This window comes from Vombatus ursinus, unplaced genomic scaffold (genome assembly GCF_900497805.2).
Source record: "Vombatus ursinus unplaced genomic scaffold, bare-nosed wombat genome assembly UNPS02014778.1, whole genome shotgun sequence".
In the NCBI taxonomy this organism is placed as follows: domain Eukaryota; kingdom Metazoa; phylum Chordata; class Mammalia; order Diprotodontia; family Vombatidae; genus Vombatus; species Vombatus ursinus.
The window spans coordinates 18,181,967-18,202,794 of record NW_020954556.1 but is presented as its reverse complement, the minus strand read 5'-3'; the positions used below and the strand labels follow the sequence as shown (position 1 = coordinate 18,202,794).

General features: G+C 39.1%; 1 long non-coding RNA gene across 1 annotated transcript in view; it reads left to right on the top strand.

Moving 5' to 3' along the window:
* LOC114045117 overlaps positions 1–4,536 on the top strand; it is a 12,384-nt gene extending 7,848 nt beyond the window's left edge. The window contains exons 2-3 of the long non-coding RNA XR_003569344.1: positions 3,086–3,294; positions 4,047–4,536. This is a non-coding gene — a long non-coding RNA (uncharacterized LOC114045117). The remainder of the gene's footprint in view (positions 1–3,085; positions 3,295–4,046) is intronic.
* The last annotated feature ends 16,292 nt before the right edge of the window (positions 4,537–20,828 follow it).

Sequence of the window (20,828 nt, the reverse complement as noted above, 5' to 3'; positions counted from 1 at the left end):
CTCTCTCTCTCTCTCTCTCTCTGCCTCTGTCTCTGCCTCTGTCTCTGTCTCTGTCTCTCTGTCTCTATCTCCTCTCTCTGTGTCTGGCTGTCTCCAAAAGCAGAGCAGCTAATAATTTCTTGCCGGCATGACAATTTCACCCTCCTAAAGATGGAGGAACCAACAAGGGGGAAACTATTCTGGATATGATTCTCACCAATGGATCGTAGTAGAAATGAGAAGAACTTTAAAGGAAAGTGACCATTTCATCTTAAATTTTTTTTGTTGGTTTTTTTTGGGTTTTTTTTTTTGGTGAGGCAATCGCCGTTAAGTGACTTGCCTAGGGTCACACAGCTAGCAAGAATGTGTCTGAGGTCAGATTTGAACTCAGGTCCTCCTGACTCCATGGCTGGTGCTCTATCCACTGCCCCCACCCCCTTAAAATTTTTATAGCATCAGAGAGGAAAGCTAGGAGCAGACCAGTGTACACCCTAGATCCTAGAGGAGCAAATTTCCAAGTGTTCAGAGAAAAGATAGATCTTATCCCATGGAATGAAGTTCTATAGGGGAAATCAGTCTAGGAAGAATGAGAAGCTTTATTCCAAAGATCCAAAGGCAATCAATTCTGATGAGAAAAAAAAAAAAAGGAGAGCTTTATGAATAGGTTGATATGGTAGCTCAGTGATTTTACCAACCAACTCAGATTTTTAAAGGCATGAACAGAAGAAAGAAGCCAGGGTGGGCAATGGAAAATAAATACAATGATGTTAAACTGAGGTTGGCTAGGAAAGATAAGAATAACAAAAGGAGTACTTTTTGTTTTTTCTTTATACTATACTAAGGGAAAGAGGAGGATAAAGAAGGAATAGCAGGACCACTGCTCACAGTTGATTCAGGCTAGGATAACTGATGACAGAGTGAAAATAGATCTGCTGAATCCTTAATTTGCTTGATTTCTCTGCCGCTAAGAATGGTCTTTGAACTAGAAACAAAACAAAACAAAAGAAAAGTAGTTAATAGGGGGTTCATACCCCAGGTAAATAAAGAGATGGTAAAAGAACCTCAGATGAGTTCAGATCACCAACTCAGATGCACTACATCCTTGGGTCCTGAAATAAAGGGAAGATGTAGTTGCTGGGCCATTGTCAGAGATCTCCAAAGGATTATGGAGAATTGGAGAGACATTACAGGCCTGGAAAAGGACAAATACCTTATAAAAGTGGGGGAGGGAGAAATGCAATCTGTAAACTAAGAATCAGATTAACTCTGATCCTTGGTGAAATTTTTAGAATTTATTAATAAAGAGATTGTTGTTGAACGTGTGGAAAAGAAAGTGATCACAAAAACTGTGTAGCTTCATCAAGAACAGGTCATCCCAAACCAGTCTTACTTGTTTTGTGGATAAGATCACCAAAATGGCAGGTAAGAATGGTGTACCTTTAGTTTACCTACATTTTAGCAAAACATTTCAGAAAGTCTTTTATGCTTTCCTTCAGAAAAGCTCAAGAAATGTGGAGTTCTCAATTTTTTGTGTGTCACAGACCCCTTTGGTAGAATCATGCCTTTCAGTAATTGAAAGGAAATGCTAAATTTCAGTTAGAGGTTAATGGAAATAAATATGTATTTTTTTTGTCCTTCCCACTTCACAGAAGCCTTAAATCTGTTCATGGTCCACTTGAGGGATTTGTGAACCTAGGATAAGAACCTATGGTTTATAGTGAAGTTTTTTTTTTTTTCAGGTCTGCATTGGACTAGAATTCAACACTTTTTAAACTGTGGGTCATGACCTCATATGGGGGTCACAAAAATTTTGACAACAGTAAAAGATTTCTGAACACACAACAACCAAAAATTAATTAGAAATCAAACATGTAATGAATCTGAGGTGTTTCTGGCAGTGCTTGCCCGTGCAACTTCACTGCAGCCTTGGTTCTGAACACACAGCATGTGCATCTTTGCACTGCGCACACCATCACACCGTACATTGCCAATGAATGCAGCCAACAAGTAAAAAGGGGTTGCTAATGGAAAAAGTTTGAGAAGCCCTGGACTAGATGTCTTCTCAAGTCCCTTCTAAGCAGTCCATTCTGCCTTGGGATAACTCTGGTTACTAACAAGTTTTCATGTGACACAGAGTTGAAATCTGTTTCTCTGCTACTTCCATCCATTGCTCCCAGTTCTGTCTTCTGGGACCAAGTGGAAAAAGTCTTAGTGTGCTTGAATCCTGGGTTCAGCTCTGACATTTACTAGCTGTGCAACCATGGGAAAATTACGTAATTTCTTGGAGTCTCAGTTTCTCCATCTTTAGAATAGAAGGGTAAAGATCTTTATTGTCCCTACCTCCCCATATTGTTGTGAGAATCAAATAGAATGATGTCTGTAAAACACTTTGCAAGTTTTCAAGGGTTGTATTATTCTATCTTTCATACATAAGCTATCATTTTTCTTTTTTCTGTTATTCTTCTACACAATTGCCTTTCCAGTACTTGAAAATGGAAATTACGATATCTTTCCCCCACCCTCAAGCCTTCTCAGAAAGGTGGGCCACTCTTCTCCAATCAACAAGCATTTATTAAGCACCTACTACATGTAAGGCACTATGCTAGGTGCTGCGTCTCTGATGATAAAAACGGAGCAGCGTCTGCACTCAATGAACTTGCATTTCCAGTTAGGCTAACTTAAACCTCATGGCATTAGCACATCAATGTTTCTCATAGTTTCATCAATGAGCAACAGAGCCAAAAGTTGAATTCAACTTCCCAAAATATAAGCTACTGTGCTAACTGTCCATATTAGGTTTCCAAAAAGCAATCCATTGTCTCTCCTCCTGCCTCATACTAGGCCCAAATAATTGTCCAACATTCACATGCTGATGCTTCATCGGCAGTAGGCTGGCCACGTGGTGATGAAACCTCTAGTCGTGGCAACCTATGGAATATAGAAAAAAAAAAAGCTATGATTTCATTGATGTGAGGGCTCCAGAAATGAACATTAGAATCCATCCATGCCCTTCATGGGTGAGCCTTTCTGAATTTTTGTGACTAAAAAAATCATCACCTGGTAGCCAGCCTTCTTGCAATGATCCTCTCTTAACTTAATTTGCTAGGTTAGGCCTTGGATGAGAAGCATACGGTCCATTGGAGATTAGCAGCCAAAACCTTTTCAACTTGAAATATGCTTGTTGGGTTGGATTCAATTGAATGGAATGAAATCTTGGAACGTAAAAAGCGAGTCCCAATTATTGGAGGGACACAGGACAACGGTCATCCTAAAACAATACTGATGAGCTGTGAACCTTTACAACTATTCTGGAAGGTAATTTAGAATTATGTCACCAAAATCTCTAACGTATTCATATAGTTGCCCCAGCAATACCACTACTAGGTAGGCTTATACACCAAAGAGGGAAAGGATCTATATGTACAAAGGAGTTTATAGCAGTACTTTTTTATAACAAAGAGCTGAAAACTAGAGGTAACCATAGGATGGGTAATGATTAAGTAAACTATGGTAATAAAATCATGTAATGGAATATTATTGTGATATAATAAGTGATGAAACTGATTCAGGAAAAAAAATGGGGAGACTCACTTTTATGAACTGATGCAGAGTGAGATGAGCAGAACCAGGAGAATGATTTACACAAAGACTAAAAATTGAGAAGAAAAACCACTCTGAAAGACTAGTTAATGAGCTGATCAGTCATGACCCCAAAAGATTGATGATGAAACTTGCTTCCATAGTATTGATGAAATAGAGATGAAGAATGAGACATAATATTTTCAGAAATGGCCAATATCTGTGTTTTTCTTGACTAAGCTCATTAGTTGAAAGGAAATGTTTTCAAAAAGAATTGGGATGGGGGATGATAGTGATATGAAAGAAAATTAATGATAGGAACATTGATGAAGTATTTTTTGAAAGTGGAAGTTTCCATAAAAACACAAGCAAGCAGGACAGCTTTGGTACTAACATGTAGAATGTATTTTATATCTAAAAAACAAGCTGTTTTTAGTGGAGATTCATGGTTTCATGTACAATTCACTTTCTTCTGTTCTTCTTTGTAGATGGAAATACTCATTCCCTGGTGTTTGCCAAATTCAGAATAATAAAAAAATATATAAATGGTGCTGAATTTGTGAAAGAGGAAAGTTAATTGTTTTAAATCAAATTCATACCGTTAAATGAAGTCTAAAGGAGTTTCTTGTATATAAACTTCCTCTTCCTTTGTCTGCTTCCTTCCTGGATACCCCAATTCCAAGGACTTTGAATGATTCTGACATTATTGCACAACATGGAATCAAAAGTCGTGAATATATGTTCATCTCGTGTTAAAATTTCCTCTGCCTTTGGCATTACTCTCCACAGATATTCCTTGGGAATTTACAAACAGCATTCACTACCACAAGATGTCAGCCAATTGGGCCCAATTTCTAAAGAATATCGATCTGTAACACACAATTTTTTTCTGATGCTTAGTTTTATTTATATGTAACCAACAGTTGTATCCTACATTTTATATCATTTTAAACAGCCGTAAAATTAAATTGCATATTATCCTGCAAATAAATACTTTTTCATCCTAAAAAAAAAAAGCAGGTCTTTCTGTATCAGATATTGAAAGGCTTAGATAAGCTAATAAGGAAGGGCAAATTAGTATTACTGCTGTCTGTGTACAAGCCCGTCAGCCCGACTGCTCCAGCCCTGACCTTGGGCTGTGTCTGGATCTCTGGTTTGTGACCAAAGCCCTATTCTCCTTGCAGCTTCAGCTAGAATTCCTCAGACAACAAAGCAAGCCTTTCTACCTGCCTAAAATGTTTGTTGCTGTCTTGGTCCATGAGAAAATATAGAGTAGGAAGATAATGTGCCATTTCTTTCTGCTTCAATAAAATTAATAACAATAATAGCAATAATAATGTTATGAAACTCAGGCCTGAGGCCAAAGCAAGTTCTTTGTCATCTGTTTTTGCAAAAGGAATAGTTTATGTAAGAGAAGCTTTAGAATGCAAGTTGTAAACAAGCCAGTATAGTTCATGCTGTGGAAACTGGGCCTTTCATGAGGCCTTCTAAGAGGGAAGGAGAAAACATTTTTGGCCAGTGATCTAAGAGTACCCCTTCACACTCTGCTGCCACCTTAATTTTCTAATCTCACACTGCTCATTTCCATGAACTGGTCTCTGGTCAAACTTGGTGATTCATCTTGCTGCAAACACATTCCTATTTTCTCAACCTCTTTTTCTTTGTTAATGCCATCCGTACTGAATTCTTACCATCTAAAAAAGTCCACCTTTAATGTCACCTCCTTCATGAAGCCTTACTTGATCCCCCATTTGTTAATGATCTGTCTGTCTACCCTGGGACTTCACCTTTAACACTTATCACCTGTATTGTGAGAAGTATCATGGCACAGTAGAATGAGGGCCTTTGAGTCAAGAAGACCTGAGTTCAAGTGCTGACTTGGACACATACTGCATAACCTAAGAGCAAGTCGTTTAATCTCTCTGTGTCCCCGGGTAACTCTCTAAGGCTATAATTTAAGAGTGAGCTGTTGATATACAGTGGTGGAAGGATTTTCCATTCCAGGAGTCTGACACATTAATAAAATCACAGGGGTTTTTTTCCCCCAGAATCCAGAAAAACTCTTTTTTTATTATGATTCTTATTATCTGTGTGAATCTTAAACACACAGAATCACACAGAATGAATTAGCATAGAAAAAATGTAGCCTATGTCAATGAAGGAAATGCTGCCTTCATTAGATGGGTAGGTGTCACGTCTTGGACTTAGGATCTGGGAGATTACTAAACCAACCATAAGTGTACATGTACATGAAGGTTCCAACGACATAATTCTCTGGAACTCCAGAATATCTCAAAGCAGACCCAAAGGTCCACGAGTAAGCAGAAGAGTTTTCAACGTGGCCAACATGTCTAATTTATGTCTGTTGCATCTTCCTTTCCTTCTCTTCTCATTCAAGCACGACAGTGGGTTATGAGACTTCAGAGCTCAAGACACAATTCAACCATAATGTTTGGAAAACCATTGAAAGAGGGTTAAAAAAAAGTTCTTTTTTTGTCTCCTATAATACTGCAGAGCTCCAGGAATTAACTGTGTAACCTAAAGAAATTCATTTTCCCTTTCTTTGCTCAGTTTTCTCACTGATAAAATGAAGGAATCTGACCACATGATCTCTAAGGTCCCTTGTAGCTCCAATGTTTTTTGACTGGGAGAAAGAAGAAATAGACTTCATTTGAGGGAGGTGGGAGAGAAAATGAAGGAGGCAATGTCGCACTGGAGGCAGCTCAAACCAGCTTAGCAAATGCTACATGGCTTGATTTATTGATTTGTTGATTAGACTTAAGAAAGTTATTGAGAAAATGTCAATGATAGAGATTAAATTTAAGTGTGCCATATGTACTTTTTCCCTTTTTTTCAGGATTTTGGGATTGTTAAACATTTACCAGCATACCCCTGGAGCTGGGTCATAAAGAAGAGTACTGGAGATAGAGGTTTTGAGATAAAGTGAGGAAAACAGGAAGAATTATTTTTGTCCTTGTATCCTCAGTGCTTAGAATGGTGCCTGTAACTTAATAGGTATTTAATAATCATTTCCTGATTGTTTATTGAAATGCTTCCAAAGAAGGACTTTGCATATAGCAGAGAATCATAGAATCTCAGGATTGGAAAGGATCTCAAAGACCATCCAGTCCAATCCATACTCGAACAAGACTACCCTCTGTAGCACTCCCAACTAGTGGCCATCTTTACTAGAAGATGGGGTCTAGAGTGGAGGGGAGAGAGGGAGAATGCACCACTGGTGTCACCTCAAATAGAAATGGATCCCTTGAATCCATTGACTTAGAAAACCTCAAATTAGTATTATCAATGCTGCATTGCATTTCTATTTATTTTGTTAAACATTTACCAATTACGTTTTAATCTGGTTGACCCTGCACTCTGGGATTTTGCCTCTGCCTTCAAGTTTGACACCTCTGGAGTTCACCATCTTGGAGGCAGCCCATATTAATTTTGGAGAGTTCTAATTCTTGCTAAGTTATTCTTTTGATCAAACGCTCTCTGAGGTCAAGCAAAGAAAGCCTAATGCCCTTGCCTCAGGACAGTCTTTCAAATAATTGAAAATAGCTAGCAGCAAACCCCACCCCCACCCCCACCACCAAATTTCACTTTTCCAGGTAAAATATCCTTATTTTCTCTAACCAAGTCTTAAAGGGGGTTAACTCTAAGCCCTTTATCATCTTTGTTACCCTCTTTTAAACATTATCTAGCTTGTTGATGTCCTTCCTGAAATACGGTACCCAAAACTGAACACCATATTTGAGATATGGTCTGAGCAAGGTAAAGCAAGACTCGCACCTCCCCAGTCCTGAACAATGTGCCTTTCTTACAGAAGCCTAAAGCTCACTGGAGTCAGCAAGATGGCTCAGTAGATAGAGCGCTGGGCCTGGGGTCAGGAAGACCTGAGTTCAAATGTGGCTTCGTACACTCACTATCTCTGTGACCCTGGGCAAGTCACTTAGCCTCTCCACAAACCACTCCAGTATCTTTGCCAAGAAAATCCCATACAGGATCACAAAGAGTCAGACAGGACTTAATGATTGAACAACAACAAAGACACCATTAGCTTTCCTGGTTTCTATATCATGCATCTGACTCACATTAAGCTTGTGAGCTAGTAAAACTCCCAGGTTTCTTTCAAGTGAACTGCATCTAACCATGACCTGCTCTATCTTATACTTATGAAAAAAAGATTAAAAAAAATACAAATGTAACACTTTGTCTTTATCCCTATTCAATGACATTTTATTGGACTCTGGCCAATATTCTAAACTGCCTTTAAGACCTTCTTGACTCCTGATTCAGATATCTATTGGGTTGGCTATCCCTTTCAGCTTTATGTCAATGGCAAATTTGATCAGCATGCTATTTATGCCTTTATCCATTTATAAAAATGTTAAACCACATAGGGCCAAGCAGAGGTTACAGGGAAGTCCATTGGAGACCTCATTCTCAATTGACATTTGAATCATTAATGTCTACTCTTTGGGGCTGGCCATTCTATCAGTTCAGAATTCACTTAACAGTACTTGTGTACTCCAGTAGTTCTTAAGACTTTTGATCTTGGGAAGGAATAAAAGAAGGAAGGAAAGAGGGAAGGAGGGAAGGTAGGAAAGAAGGAAGGGAGGAAGGAAGGAAGGAAGGAAGGAAGAAAAGGAGGAAAGAAGGAAGGAAGGAAGGAAGAAAGAAAGGGAGGGAGGAAACAAGTATTTATTAACTACCTATTATATGCCAAGTACTGTGCTAAGCACCAAGTGCTTTATAAATATTATCTCATTTGATTCTCACAATAACCCTGGGAAGTAGATGCTATTATTAACATTCTCCATTTTATATTTAAGGAAACTGAGGCAGACAGAGGTTAAGTGACTTGATCAGGGTTACACAGCTAGTGTCTGAGGCTGAATTTGAACTCATGTTCCTGATTGCATGCCCAGCATTTTATACATTGTGTTACCTAGCTGCCTTTAAAAGATCTCCCAGGCATCCTCAAACCTTATTTTGAGAACTGCTGGTCTAGCTTACATGTCTCCATTTGTCCACAAGAAAAGACTTTGTCAAATGCTAGTTATATCTGAAGCATTCTCCTTATCTCCAGGTTAAATAACCCTGTTGATAAAGCAAATGAGGCCTGTCTGGCTGCATGGTTTATTCTTTTTTTTAAGGTCCCCCACTATTAAGTTTTACTGTCTATTTTCTCCTATAACTCATTTAACTTTTTCTCCAGGAATCTGGATTATATGTCATTTGTTGCACTTATGTTCAGTTTTAACATCAATTATTGTCTATGGCATCATTCAGCAAAATGTAGTTTCCTTGATAATCTCTTTTAATTAGGTGTATTTTTGTTTTTGCTTTGTCTGAGATCATGATTGCTTCCTCTGCTATTTTTTACTTCAACTGAAATATAATAGATTCTGATCTGGCCCCTTACTTTATCTCCGTGTTTATCTTTCCATCTCAAGTGTGTTTCTTGTGAACAACACATTATCGGGTTCTGATTTCTAATCCATTCTGCTGCCCTCTTCCATTTGAAGGGTGAGTTCATCTCATTTACATTTACAGTTATGATTACTAACTGTGTATTTCCTTCAATCCTATTCTCTTATACTTATCCTTCTTTCTTTTACATCGTCCCCTCCTCAAGAGTCTGTCTTGCTTCTGACTATCGCCTTCCTTAATCTACTCATAGTCCCCTCTTTCTCTCCTATTTCTGTGTTGGATAAGATAAATTTTTGTACCCAACTGTGTGGGTACATGTTCTTCCCTCCTTGAACCAGTTCAAATCAGAATAAAGTTCAAGTGTTGCCCATTTCCTCTGATCATGCTCCCTTTCAATGTATAAACTCTTCTTTGGGTGGCCCATTTATTTGAGATAATTTTCCCCATTCTTTCTCCTCCTTCACATTTTCCAATGTATCTCTCTTTTTCACCCTTCCATTCTTCTTTTGAGATCCTCCCAACATAATAAAATTACACTCATATCCTCTAAGTAGACTCCTTCTAACAGCTCTAATAACAGCCTTGATAAAATTTTGATGGGGTTAACATATCTCATCTTTCCATATAGGAATATAAACAGTTTCATATTGTTTATTCCCTTGTGATTTTTCTTTCATGTTTAGATTTTTATGTATTGTGTTTGAATGTCAAATTTTCTGTTCAGCTCTGTTCTTTTCCTCAGGAATGATTGAAAATCCTCTAGTTCATTAAGTATTCTTTTTCCCCTATGGGGGAAATACTCAGTTTTGCTGAGTCACTTATTCTTGGTTGTAGTTCCTAGATCCTTTGCTTTCTGGAATATCATATTCCAAGTCCTTGCTCCTTTATAGTGGTAGCTGCAAAATCTTGTATGATGACTCCTTGATCCAGCAATACCACTGCTACATCTACATCCAAACACATCTAAAAAAATGGAAAAGGACCTATTTCTATGAAAATATTTATAGCAGCTTTTTTTGTGGTGGCTAAGAATTGGAAATCAAAGGGATGCCCATCAATTGAGGAATGGCTAAACAAGCTGTGGTATACAATTGTAACAGAATGTTATTGTGCTATAAGAAATGACAAGCAGGGGAGCCAAGATGGTGGAGGGAAAGCAGTGACTTGCTTGAGCTCTCCCCCAAACCCCTCCAAATACCTATAAAAATGGCTCTAAACAAATTTTAAAGCAGCAGAACCCACAAAAAGACAGAGTGAAACAAATTTCCAGCCAAAGACAGCCTGGATGATTGATCAGAAAGGTATGTCGTGCCAGGCGGGGAGAGGAGCACAGTTTGGTGTGGGCGGGCAGACCACCGTGACTCTGGAGCAGGCCTCAGAGGACTGAATCATGGGCAGCTGAGGTGGTTTCCAGACTTCTCAACCCACAAACACCAAAGATAACTTAGAAGGTCAGTGGGAAAAGTCTGTGACTACGGTGAGAGAAGGAGCTAGGTCTCAGCTGCCCCCAGGGCCGTGGCTGTTTCCTGAGCTTCTGGCCCACAGACTGAGGGAGAATCAAATGGCTGATCAGAGGGGGATTGCAGGAATCTCTTTGCCAGTGCTGAGGCAGGAATCTCTTGCTTTACCAGTGTGTGGATCTGAGTCACAGTTCTGAGGGGTGGTCCTGGGGCAAGGAGGAGTGGTGGTGTGGTGAAGTTTGTTGTGGCGGTGGAGAGAAAACACCTCACCCCTTATCATAGCACCTTGGAAGAACTGAAAATTTTCAGGTCCCTAGAAGTATCTCTGAAAACAGCTGTACAAACCCCTGAAGCTTGGGACAGTACATTCTCCACATTGGAAGCAGACTTTTACCTTAACAAAGAGTTTAAAACTCAAGTAATTGGCCAGGATCATGAGTAAGCAGCGCAAAAAGAGTCAGACTATATTATCTTACTTTGGTGACAAAGAAGATCAAAACATACAACCAGAAAAAGACAATGAAGCCAAAGCTCCTACATCTAAAGTCTCCAAGAAGAATATGAATCAGTCCCAGGCCTTGGAAGAGCTCAAAAGGGATTTTGAGAAGCAAGTAAGAGAAGTAGAGGAAAAACTGAGAGTTCTGCAAGAAAATCATGAAAAACAAGTCAACAGTTTGCTAAAGGAGACCCAAAAAAATACTGAAGAAAATAACACCTTAAAAAATAGACTAACTCAAATGGAAAAAGAGGTCCAAAAAACCAATGAGGAAAAGAATGCCCTAAAAAGCAAAATTGACCAAATGGAAAAGGAAGTCCAAAAGCTTACTGAAGAAAATACTTCCTTAAAAATTAGAATAGAGCAATTTGCAGCTAATGACTTTATGAGAAATCAAAACACTGTAAAACAAATCCAAAAGAATGAAAAATTAGAAAACAATGTGAAATATCTCATTGGAAAAACAACTGACCTGGAAAATAGATCTAGGAGAGAGAATTTAAAAATTATTGGACTATCTGAAAGCCATGATCAAAAAAGAGCCTAGACATCATCTTCCAAGAAATTATCCAGGAAAACTGCCCTGCTATTTTAGAACCAGAGGGCAAAATAGAAATTGAAAGAATCCACCGATCTCCTCCTGAAAGAGATCCCCAAAGGAAAACTCCTAGGAATATTGTAGCCAAACTCCAGAGTTCCCAGGTCAAGGAGAAAATATTACAAGCAGCCAGAAAGAAACAATTCAAGTATTGTGGAAACACAATCAGGATAACACAAGATTTAGCAGCTTCTACATTAAGGGACCACAGGGCATGGAATATAATATTCTGGAGGGCAAAGGAGATAGGATTACAACCAAGAATCACCTACCTAGCAAAACTGAGTATAATCCTGCCAGTCATTCAGTGAAATAGAGAACTTTCAAGCATTCTTGATGAAAAGACCAGAGCTGAATAGAAAATTTGATTTTCAAATATAAGACTCAAATGGAACATGAAGAGGTAAACAGGAAAGAGAAAATCATAAGAGATTTATTATGGTTGAACTGTTTACATTCCTGCATGGAAAGATGGTATTTATAACTCATGAGACCTTTGTCAGTATTGGGTAGTTGGAGGGGAAAAAAATTATATGTATGTATATATAGATATAGATAGATAGATAGACAGACAGATAGAGGGTACAGGGTGAGTTGAAAATGAAGGGGTCATATCTGGAGAATAAAATTAAGGGATGAGAGAGGAATATACTAGGAGAAGGAGAAAAGGAGAGGGAGAACAGGGTAAATTAACTCACAAAAAAAAAAACAGAAAAGAAAAGGCTCTTACAGTGGAAGGGAAACAGGGGAAGGGGAGGGGGAATGAGTGAATCTTATTCTCATAGGATTTGACTTAAGGAGGGAATAACATACACAGTCAATTGGGTATGGAAATCTGTCTTACCCTACAGGAAAGTAGGGGGGGAAGGGGACAAGAGAGTAGGGGGATGATAGAGAGGAGGGCAGATTGGGAAAGGGGGTAATCAAAAGCAAGTACTTCTGAGGAGGGACAGGGTCAAAAGAAAGAATAAAATAAATGGGGGGTGGAATAGGATTAAGGGAAATAGAGTTAGTTTTTCACAGCATGTCTGCTATGGAAGTGTTTTGCATAACTGCATATATATATAACCTATATTTAGTTGCTTGCCTTATCAATGAGGGTGGGTGGGGAGGGAGGAAGGGAGAAAATTTGGAACCCAAAGTTTTAAAAACACATGTTTAAAAAAAAATGTTTTCACATGCAACTGGGAAAGAAGAAATACAGGAAAAGGGGTACAGAAATCCATCCTGCCCTACAGGAAAATTGAAGGGGAAGGGGATAAGAGAATGGGGGGGGGAGAGATAGAAGGGAAGACAGACTAGGGGAAGGGGTATTCAGAATACATGCCATCTTGGGGTGGGGGGAGGGGCGAGATGGGGTGAAAATTTGGAACTCAAAAGTAAATGTTGAAAACAAAAAAATAAATAAAAATTACCATAAAAAAAAGAGAAATGGCAAGCAGGATGATTTCAGAAAAACCTGAAAAGACTTACATGAACTGATGCATAGTAATGTGAACAGAACCAGGAAAATATTCTACACAGTAACAGCAATATTATTAGATGTAGAATTGTAAGTGACTTAGATATTCTTAGCAAGACAATGATTCAAGACAATCCCAAAGGAGTAATGATGAAGCATACTATTCACCTCCAGGGAAAAGAACTGATATTGATTGAATATAGACTGAAGCATGCTATTTTTCAGTTTCTTTTTTCCTTTTTTTTCTTTTATTCAAATCTTCTTGTACAAAATGACTAATACGGAAATGTTTCATATAATTGCACATGTATAACTTATATCTGATTGCTTATCATCTCAGGGAAAGGGGAGGGGAAGAAGGGAAGGAGCAATACAATTTGGAACTCAAAACTTTAAATAAAAATGTTAAAAAATTGGAGAAAAAACATCTTGCATGATCCTGACTGTGACCTCATGGTATTTGAATAATTTCTTTCTCTCTGCTTGTAGTATTTTCCCCTTGACCTGAGAGTTCTGGATTTTGGCTACAATACTCCTACGAGTTTTCATTTTAGGATTTCTTTCAGGGGTCAACGAGTGGATTCTTTCAGTCTCTACTTTGCCCTTTGGTTTTGAGATATCTGGACAGTTTTCCTTTATAATTTCTTGAAATATGATGCCTAAGCTCTTTTTTTCTGCTCATGACTTTCAGGTAGTCCAATGATTCTTAAATTATATCTCTCCAATCTATTTTCTAGGTCAGTTTTTTCCTATGAGATTTTCTTCTATTGTTTTTAGTCTTTTGACTTTATTTTCTTGTTTCATGAAGTCTCATGTAGTCATTAGATTCCACATGCCCAATTCTGCTTTTTTTTTTTCTGTTAGGCAATGGGGTTAAGTGACTTGCCCAGGGTCACACAACTAGTAAGTGTTACGTATCTGAGGCCGAATTTGAACTCAGGTCTTCCTGAATCCAGGGCCTGTGCTCTATCCACTGAGCAACCTAGCTGCCCCCCCTGACCCGCATTCTACTTTTTAAGGGGTTATTTTCTTTAGTGAGATTTGGTACCTTTTTTTTACCATTTGTCCAATTCTGATTTCTAAGGAGTTGTTTTCTTCAACATTTTTTGGTACTTCATTTACCAAGCTGTTAATTCTCTTTTCATTATTTTCTTGCATAGCTCTCCTTTCTTTTCCTAATTTTTTCTCTACCATTAATTTGGTTTTTACAATCTTTTTTTTTTTTTTTGCTGTTTTTTAAAGAATCTCTTTATCTCTTCTGATATTCTTATTGGCCCAATCTGCATTTTCCTTGAGACTTTTGCTTGTAAATGTTTTCAATTCATTGTCTTCTGTGTTTATGACATGAGCTTCCCTGTCATCTTGGTAGCTTTATATGGTCAGGTTCTTATTTTGTTTGCCCATGTTTCCAGCCTACTTCTTCACTTTCATTATATTTTTATTTATTACATTTATATATTATTTATATTAATGTTGGGTATGGGAGGAGAGGAAAAGATGTCTGGCCTGAGCTTTCTGTCCTTCTGCTGCTTTCACAGATTAGTTAGGGGGCCTGTAACTTTTTGATGCTTCCAAAGTGATAAGATCTAGAGAGAGGTCACTGCCCTCCTGGTCTGAAAATTCCTGGCCTGGTTTAGGTCTGTTGGCTTGCATATGGTTGCATATCCATAAACGGCTGCTGGATTCCATCGTAGTTAGCCCACTGGGAGGTTCTTCAGGTTCACAGCCCTGGCTCCCCTTTGATTTTGATCTCCTTCTTATTCATCTGCAAGCTTATGCTCAAGGCCAAAGGTTAGAACTGAGTCTCTACTCTGATCTTGGGCCCAGAGCCACATAGACATATAGCCCTTAGACACTTAAAAAAAAAAACCAGGAATATTTGTCCTTCTCTAATCCCATAAGAACATTCCAATTCTCTGCATTCTTTCAAAGGTCTCTGAAACAGCAAAACTGATCATAACACATATGTCAGTTCTTTTAATACTATAGGATGCAGATCAAAGTTATGACTGCCTTTCACTGGAAGAAACTATAATGGTCCCATTCCAGCCACAGCCTCCATGAGACTCTAAAATCCATAGGATACTCTGAATAATAGAAGCATCCCTCTTCTTCCTGAATTACATAATAAAAAGTAGAAGAGACAGCATAATGTCATGGCAAAAAAAATTGGATTTGGAGTCAAAGGAACTATAATTTTTTTCTTAAAATCCCATCTCTGCTACTTATTCCTTTTGAAACCTTGGCAAGTCATTTTCCCTCTAGGCCTTGGTTTCCCCGCCTATAAAATGAGGGTATTGGAGTCCTTAATCTCCAAGGTCCCTTTTGGCCCTATATGCCATTATCTGTAGCCACCCGCCTGAGGCTCCTGAAATATCTGACCATTGACATTGTTAGTCTAGCCTGATTCTCTTAGGAGCAAAGACCTTCCCAAGGGCCTCCTTTCTCCTTTGCTATCCCCCTCCCTATAGAGAGGACAGAAAGCCACTCATGTGGGTTGGTTATTCAGAAGGGAAGGCTCACAGTGAGCCTCTGTACCCCACACAGGCTACCTACTGTCTGAGCCTGTTGGCTTTTCATATACCCAGAAAGGGAAAACCTCACTCACACAAGAATTACTAGTATGGGACGTGTTAGCCCATCACAGTCCTATAATGTGTAAACTACTGACTCCTCCCTCCAGGCTTAAATAGATGCTTTGACTTGAGCTCACAAACCAGCCAAAGGTTAGGAAGCTTCTGGCTTCTAAGATGTGGCTTTTTTTTTGGCCACATTAATAAGCTGGTTTCTTTGACTAAGGCCCAATCAGTCAATCAATAAGTACTTAACAAGTACCTTCTATGTTTCTAGCTCTGTGCTAGGCACCACATGAAATGATAATTGATAAAACAGAATCCAAAAGCTTAGAGATGGAAAGGATTTTCCAAATGATTTAGTCTAACCTTGTTTTACAAATGAGGTCATTTGAAGCCCAGAGAGGTGAATTTATTTGCCCAAAGTCACATAGCCAGAAAATAACAGAGCTAAGATTGAAACACAGGTCGTCAGACTCCAAATCCAGCATTCCATGTGACAATACTGTGGATCATGAGATTTAGGTATGGTAAGGACCTTAGAGATTAGCTAATCTAAAATTTACCTCTTATAGATGAAGACACTGAAATCTAGGAAACAGGAAGTGACTTACCTGAGTTCTCACCGCTGATGAAGGCATTAGGACTAGAACTCATATCTTTCAACATCCAATCTAATGTTCTTCAATTAAATCTTATCAGATGAGTTAATACTCAGAAAGTGCTTAGCACACTGCCTGACAAATGTATTCACTTAAAAATATTTGTCCATTTCCCTTTCCCCCGTTACATATCCTCAGCACTGTGACTCTTTCATTCCAAGACATTCTCCCCTTTTCCCCTGCTTGCCTTACACAGCCAGTAAGCTATACTTTGCAGTTGACTTCCCCTTTTTCAGGATGCTTTCATCATGTAAATGAGGGATGACTATTCTTTCCAACAATGTCATCTCCCAAGAGAGACTACTCTCAGAGCTGTTGTGAAGACTGAATGAGATTAAGTCATAGAAGTCATACTAAACACTTCATATTTTACTGGACTGAATTAAGTTAAATTGAATTGAAGCTAATAATTACAAACCAACCCTATGATAAGCCTTTTAATTTGCTGCTGAGTTGTACTTACGGACACATTTTAAAGAACAGAAGAACAAGAAGGAGCTCCTGCACATTGGAGAGATCCTCCATAAGGAATTCTGGAAAGGACATGCACAACAGTTGCACAGGGTAGACAGGCATGGGAGAACCGGAGGGAACTCCAAAATCAGTGAGATCACAGATGCATTTGAGTATTTGAGTATGATTATTGTTGTTGTTGTTGTTGTTATCATTATTATTGGTTTTGGCCATGGAAACTCATAAAAAACTGTTATCTCGTAACCTTTGCCATGATCCACCGTCCACCCTCATCTCTTCACAGATTTTTCAAGGTAGAGGGAGCATACATTCCACAAGTGGGCATCCAGCCTATGCTTGAGTGTATGACATTACTATTATTATCAGCATTGTTATATTGTTGTCATCATGAGTTGGGGCTTTAGGCCTATAAGATGATAAGTAAATATCTTCAAAGATGGCCACAGAGAGCTCCAGCACCAAGGTGACCACAGGGCAAGGTTTACAAGTCTTCCTCCAAACAAGCAATGTCACCTGTGATGTAGCTGTCCCTAGCAGGCCCAACAGTGTCAAGCTAGGGTGGGGCTGGAAAAGAAGGGGGAAAAAAATAGGCTGAGAAGAGCCGTGATTAACCCCTGGCTTTCATTCCCATAGCCACTCAGCCAAACCACCTCATCTGTACACAGGCCTCCTACCGCACCCTGCCTGGGATGTGCCTGGGAAGTCCTTGTAACCAGGGTTCTCCTCGGTGCCTCATGCCAGCTCCTGGCAGGGGGAACACAGTGTCCTTCTATAGCTGCCATTCATGGATAAGGCATCCTATGGTTATTTTCCCCTGCAGAGCCCTCCTCCTGCTGCAGATGAGGGCAAACAACAGCCACACCCATAGTTAAGTTTTAGATGTAAATCTTTACATGAAGCACTCAAGACCCCACCTTGCTGTTGGTATGTAGTTGAGCTTCTTTGTGGAGACCTAGACACTTGTGAGTTTTCCCCCAATGTCCTCTACATATCCCCTAGAGAGTCATACTACCCAAAGGGAGGCCAGTGCCTTGCCTCATCAGCAAGCAGCATCTTTATAGGCTAATCCACACACAAAATCTCTCATCTGTGGACTCTTCCTGAGCAAAGGATTGAGCTGGCTCAGGAGTATGCTCGAGACAGCTTCAATTGGTTCCTGAGAGCTGATTATTAAATTTTCCTTTTTTTGTTTGTTTGTTTTTTTTTTTAGGCAATTGGGGTTAAGTGACTTGCCCAGGGTCACACAGCTAGTAAGTGTCAAGTGTTTGGTCTGAGGCCGGATTTGAACTCAGCTCCTCCTGATTTCAGGGCTGGTGCTCTATCCACTGTGCCATCTAGCTGCCCCTGATTATTACATTTTCAATGTGAACATCTACACCTCAGGAAATTGGCAAATGCTAAAATCGGGGCTTGTCTGGTTATTTTTGTTGATTGTTGAGACTTCAGAAAGTGATGGGAAAATATTAATAATGCAAATTAAACTTAAAAATTTGTCTGGCGTACCTTTTGTTTTTTGAAAACTGGTCATTAAATATTTAGTAGCAAACCACTGTGAGATTTGTTCTTCAGGGTGTCGGAGGACAGAACAAAGAACAATAGACAGAAGCTGTTGAGAGGAAGATTTGACCTCAAACTGAGGATGAATTCCCTATTGGTACAACTTGTCCCAAAATGGACTGGGTTGCTTTAAGAAATAGTGAGTTCCTTATCCCTAGAGTTTTTTTGAGCAGAGATCAGGATATTATCAAGGCTCTCATAGATGGAGTTCTTGCTTGAGCTGGGCTACAAAGAGAAGACCTCTTCCAACTTCAAAGTAAGTAAGGAACTGAGATTCTATGTTTTGGTGGTGTTAAAGAAATTGAGTCCGTATGTTCCATTCCCTACAAAAGGAATTCCTCATCCAATTCCCATCATCCCAAGGAGACTTATGCAGCTAAAGTTTCCTGAATGACCCTATGGCTGTCTAAATCAATCACTGAGAACTCTCACTATGCTGATTATCCTTGGGATTTGGAGGGGCAATGAGATATATCTTGGATTTCATTAAGGTCTTAAATTGAAAGAAGTTAAGGAAAAGTAGAGTAGGATTTTCCAGATCATACAAGAACCACAATAATGGCCATAAACAAAGCCATGAGATTGCCATCTTGAGGTCCCATATTTAGTAAGGAAAGAATAGTACTGGCTCTAGAGTCAGAAGATTTGGGTTCAAATCCTGTCTCTGACACTATCTGTGTGGCCTTGAGCAAATCACCAAACCTCTCTAAGATTCCATTTCCTCAATCATAAGCTAAGGCTGTTGAACTAGATGATTACTGAGGTCCCTCCCAGGGCAAGATTTATGACTCTATAAACTCGAAGTTCTATGATCCTAAGTGTCAAATGAGATTACAGATGTCATGGAAGCAATCTCTCCCATCTCCATCTTTGGGCATCCAGCCAGATCATGGCAGGGAGATACTGGAGGGATGATTTAGCTAGGCACAGAAATAAATATTATCAAACTTTTCCTGAGTAATATCTCAAAAGTTTTGATCAGTGATCTGGGCAAGGTCTCAGAAAGGTTTTTGAGTAAGTTGATTCACCCTCCTAGCAGACAAGTTCATGAGTTTCTCTCTGAAATAGGGCTGAATATCAGGGAACCTCACCACCCACTTATCGACCTAACTCAAGGTTTAAATCCTGGTCAATGGAGCCCTGAATATCCCAATGTTTGATCATAGCAATAATGGCTCCCATTTTTATAGTGCTTCAAAGTCTATAAAGAGATTTCTTCTTAAGTGCATTGCAAAGTTAAATAGGCAAACATTATTATCCCCCATTTTATAACTGGAGATGTGCAGAAAGGTTAAATGTTCAAGGTCACAAATAATGATGATGATGACAAAAAAAATTATATCTAGTATTTACCTAGCAATTTAAGGTTTACAAGGCACTTTTGCATAGGTTAACAAATTTGATAAGCCTCCTGTCCGTGATTTGAACCCATCTCTCTTGACTCCATAGCCAGCACTTTTTCCTCTAGGTCCTTCTTCAGAGTCTGTTCCTTTGTTCTCTCGACACCTTGTTCTCACATTCTCCTGTTCTATGGAAACAGACTGGAACTCCCTGTACAGTCAGATGAGCCGCACCCACTGATGCCCAGTGAATGTGTAGACTCTTAAAGCTGGAAAGGAATTGGAGCAATCATTTCTTCTAGCCCTTTCCCTTCAGGCCAGATGAAATTTTAAACCAGAGACCTCATTCGACTGGTTCTAAGGACCTCTTTCATCTCCAAAACTTCATGGACAACCCTAGAAGCCAATATAAAAGGGGTAAGAAAGGGATTCAGTGTGGAGATTGCCAACAAAATAACAAAAAAATCCAAAGATATTACTCTGTCAAAATAAAATTAATTGGATCAATGATAATACATTGCAGTTGTAGTTTATTATTAATTATAATAGTGATATTTATTATAACACATTATGGCAATGGTTAATAATACATGTATCTCTAGATCACAAAGCACTTCCCTCACAATTTACCTGTGAAGTAGTTAGTATAAATAATATTTTTCCTATTTTTGTTGTTGCTCAGTTGTTTCAGTCATGTCTAGCCCCATTTGGGGATTTCTTGGCAAAGATACTGGAGTGGTTTGCCATTTCCTTCTCATTTGACAGATGAAGGAAACTGAAGCAAGCAAGGTTAAGTGACTTGCCTAGGGTCACCCAGTTAGTAAATGTCTGAGGCCAGACTTGAACTCAGGAAGAGGAGTCTTCCTGACTTCAGGCCCAGCACCCTATCCAATATGCCACCTAGTGCCCCTTATTCCTATTTTACAGAAGAGAACATTGAGGTTCACAAAGGTGAGGTAATTTGCTCAGCGTCACCTCATTAGTGAGAATCAGGACGGCGATTCAAACCTAGGTCTCTTATAACTCCAAAACCAGCATTTTTTGTTTCTACTACACTATGAACGAATAAACGCATGACTAATATAAACAGTTGTCAGTTCTGAATAGTGTAATCCTCCAGCTAAGTCCTTCTCTGATATATGGGAATGACCCTGGGTCCTTATAGGCTGCACCAGCAGAGTGCGTCCACCAGCAGATCCTACAAGGTAA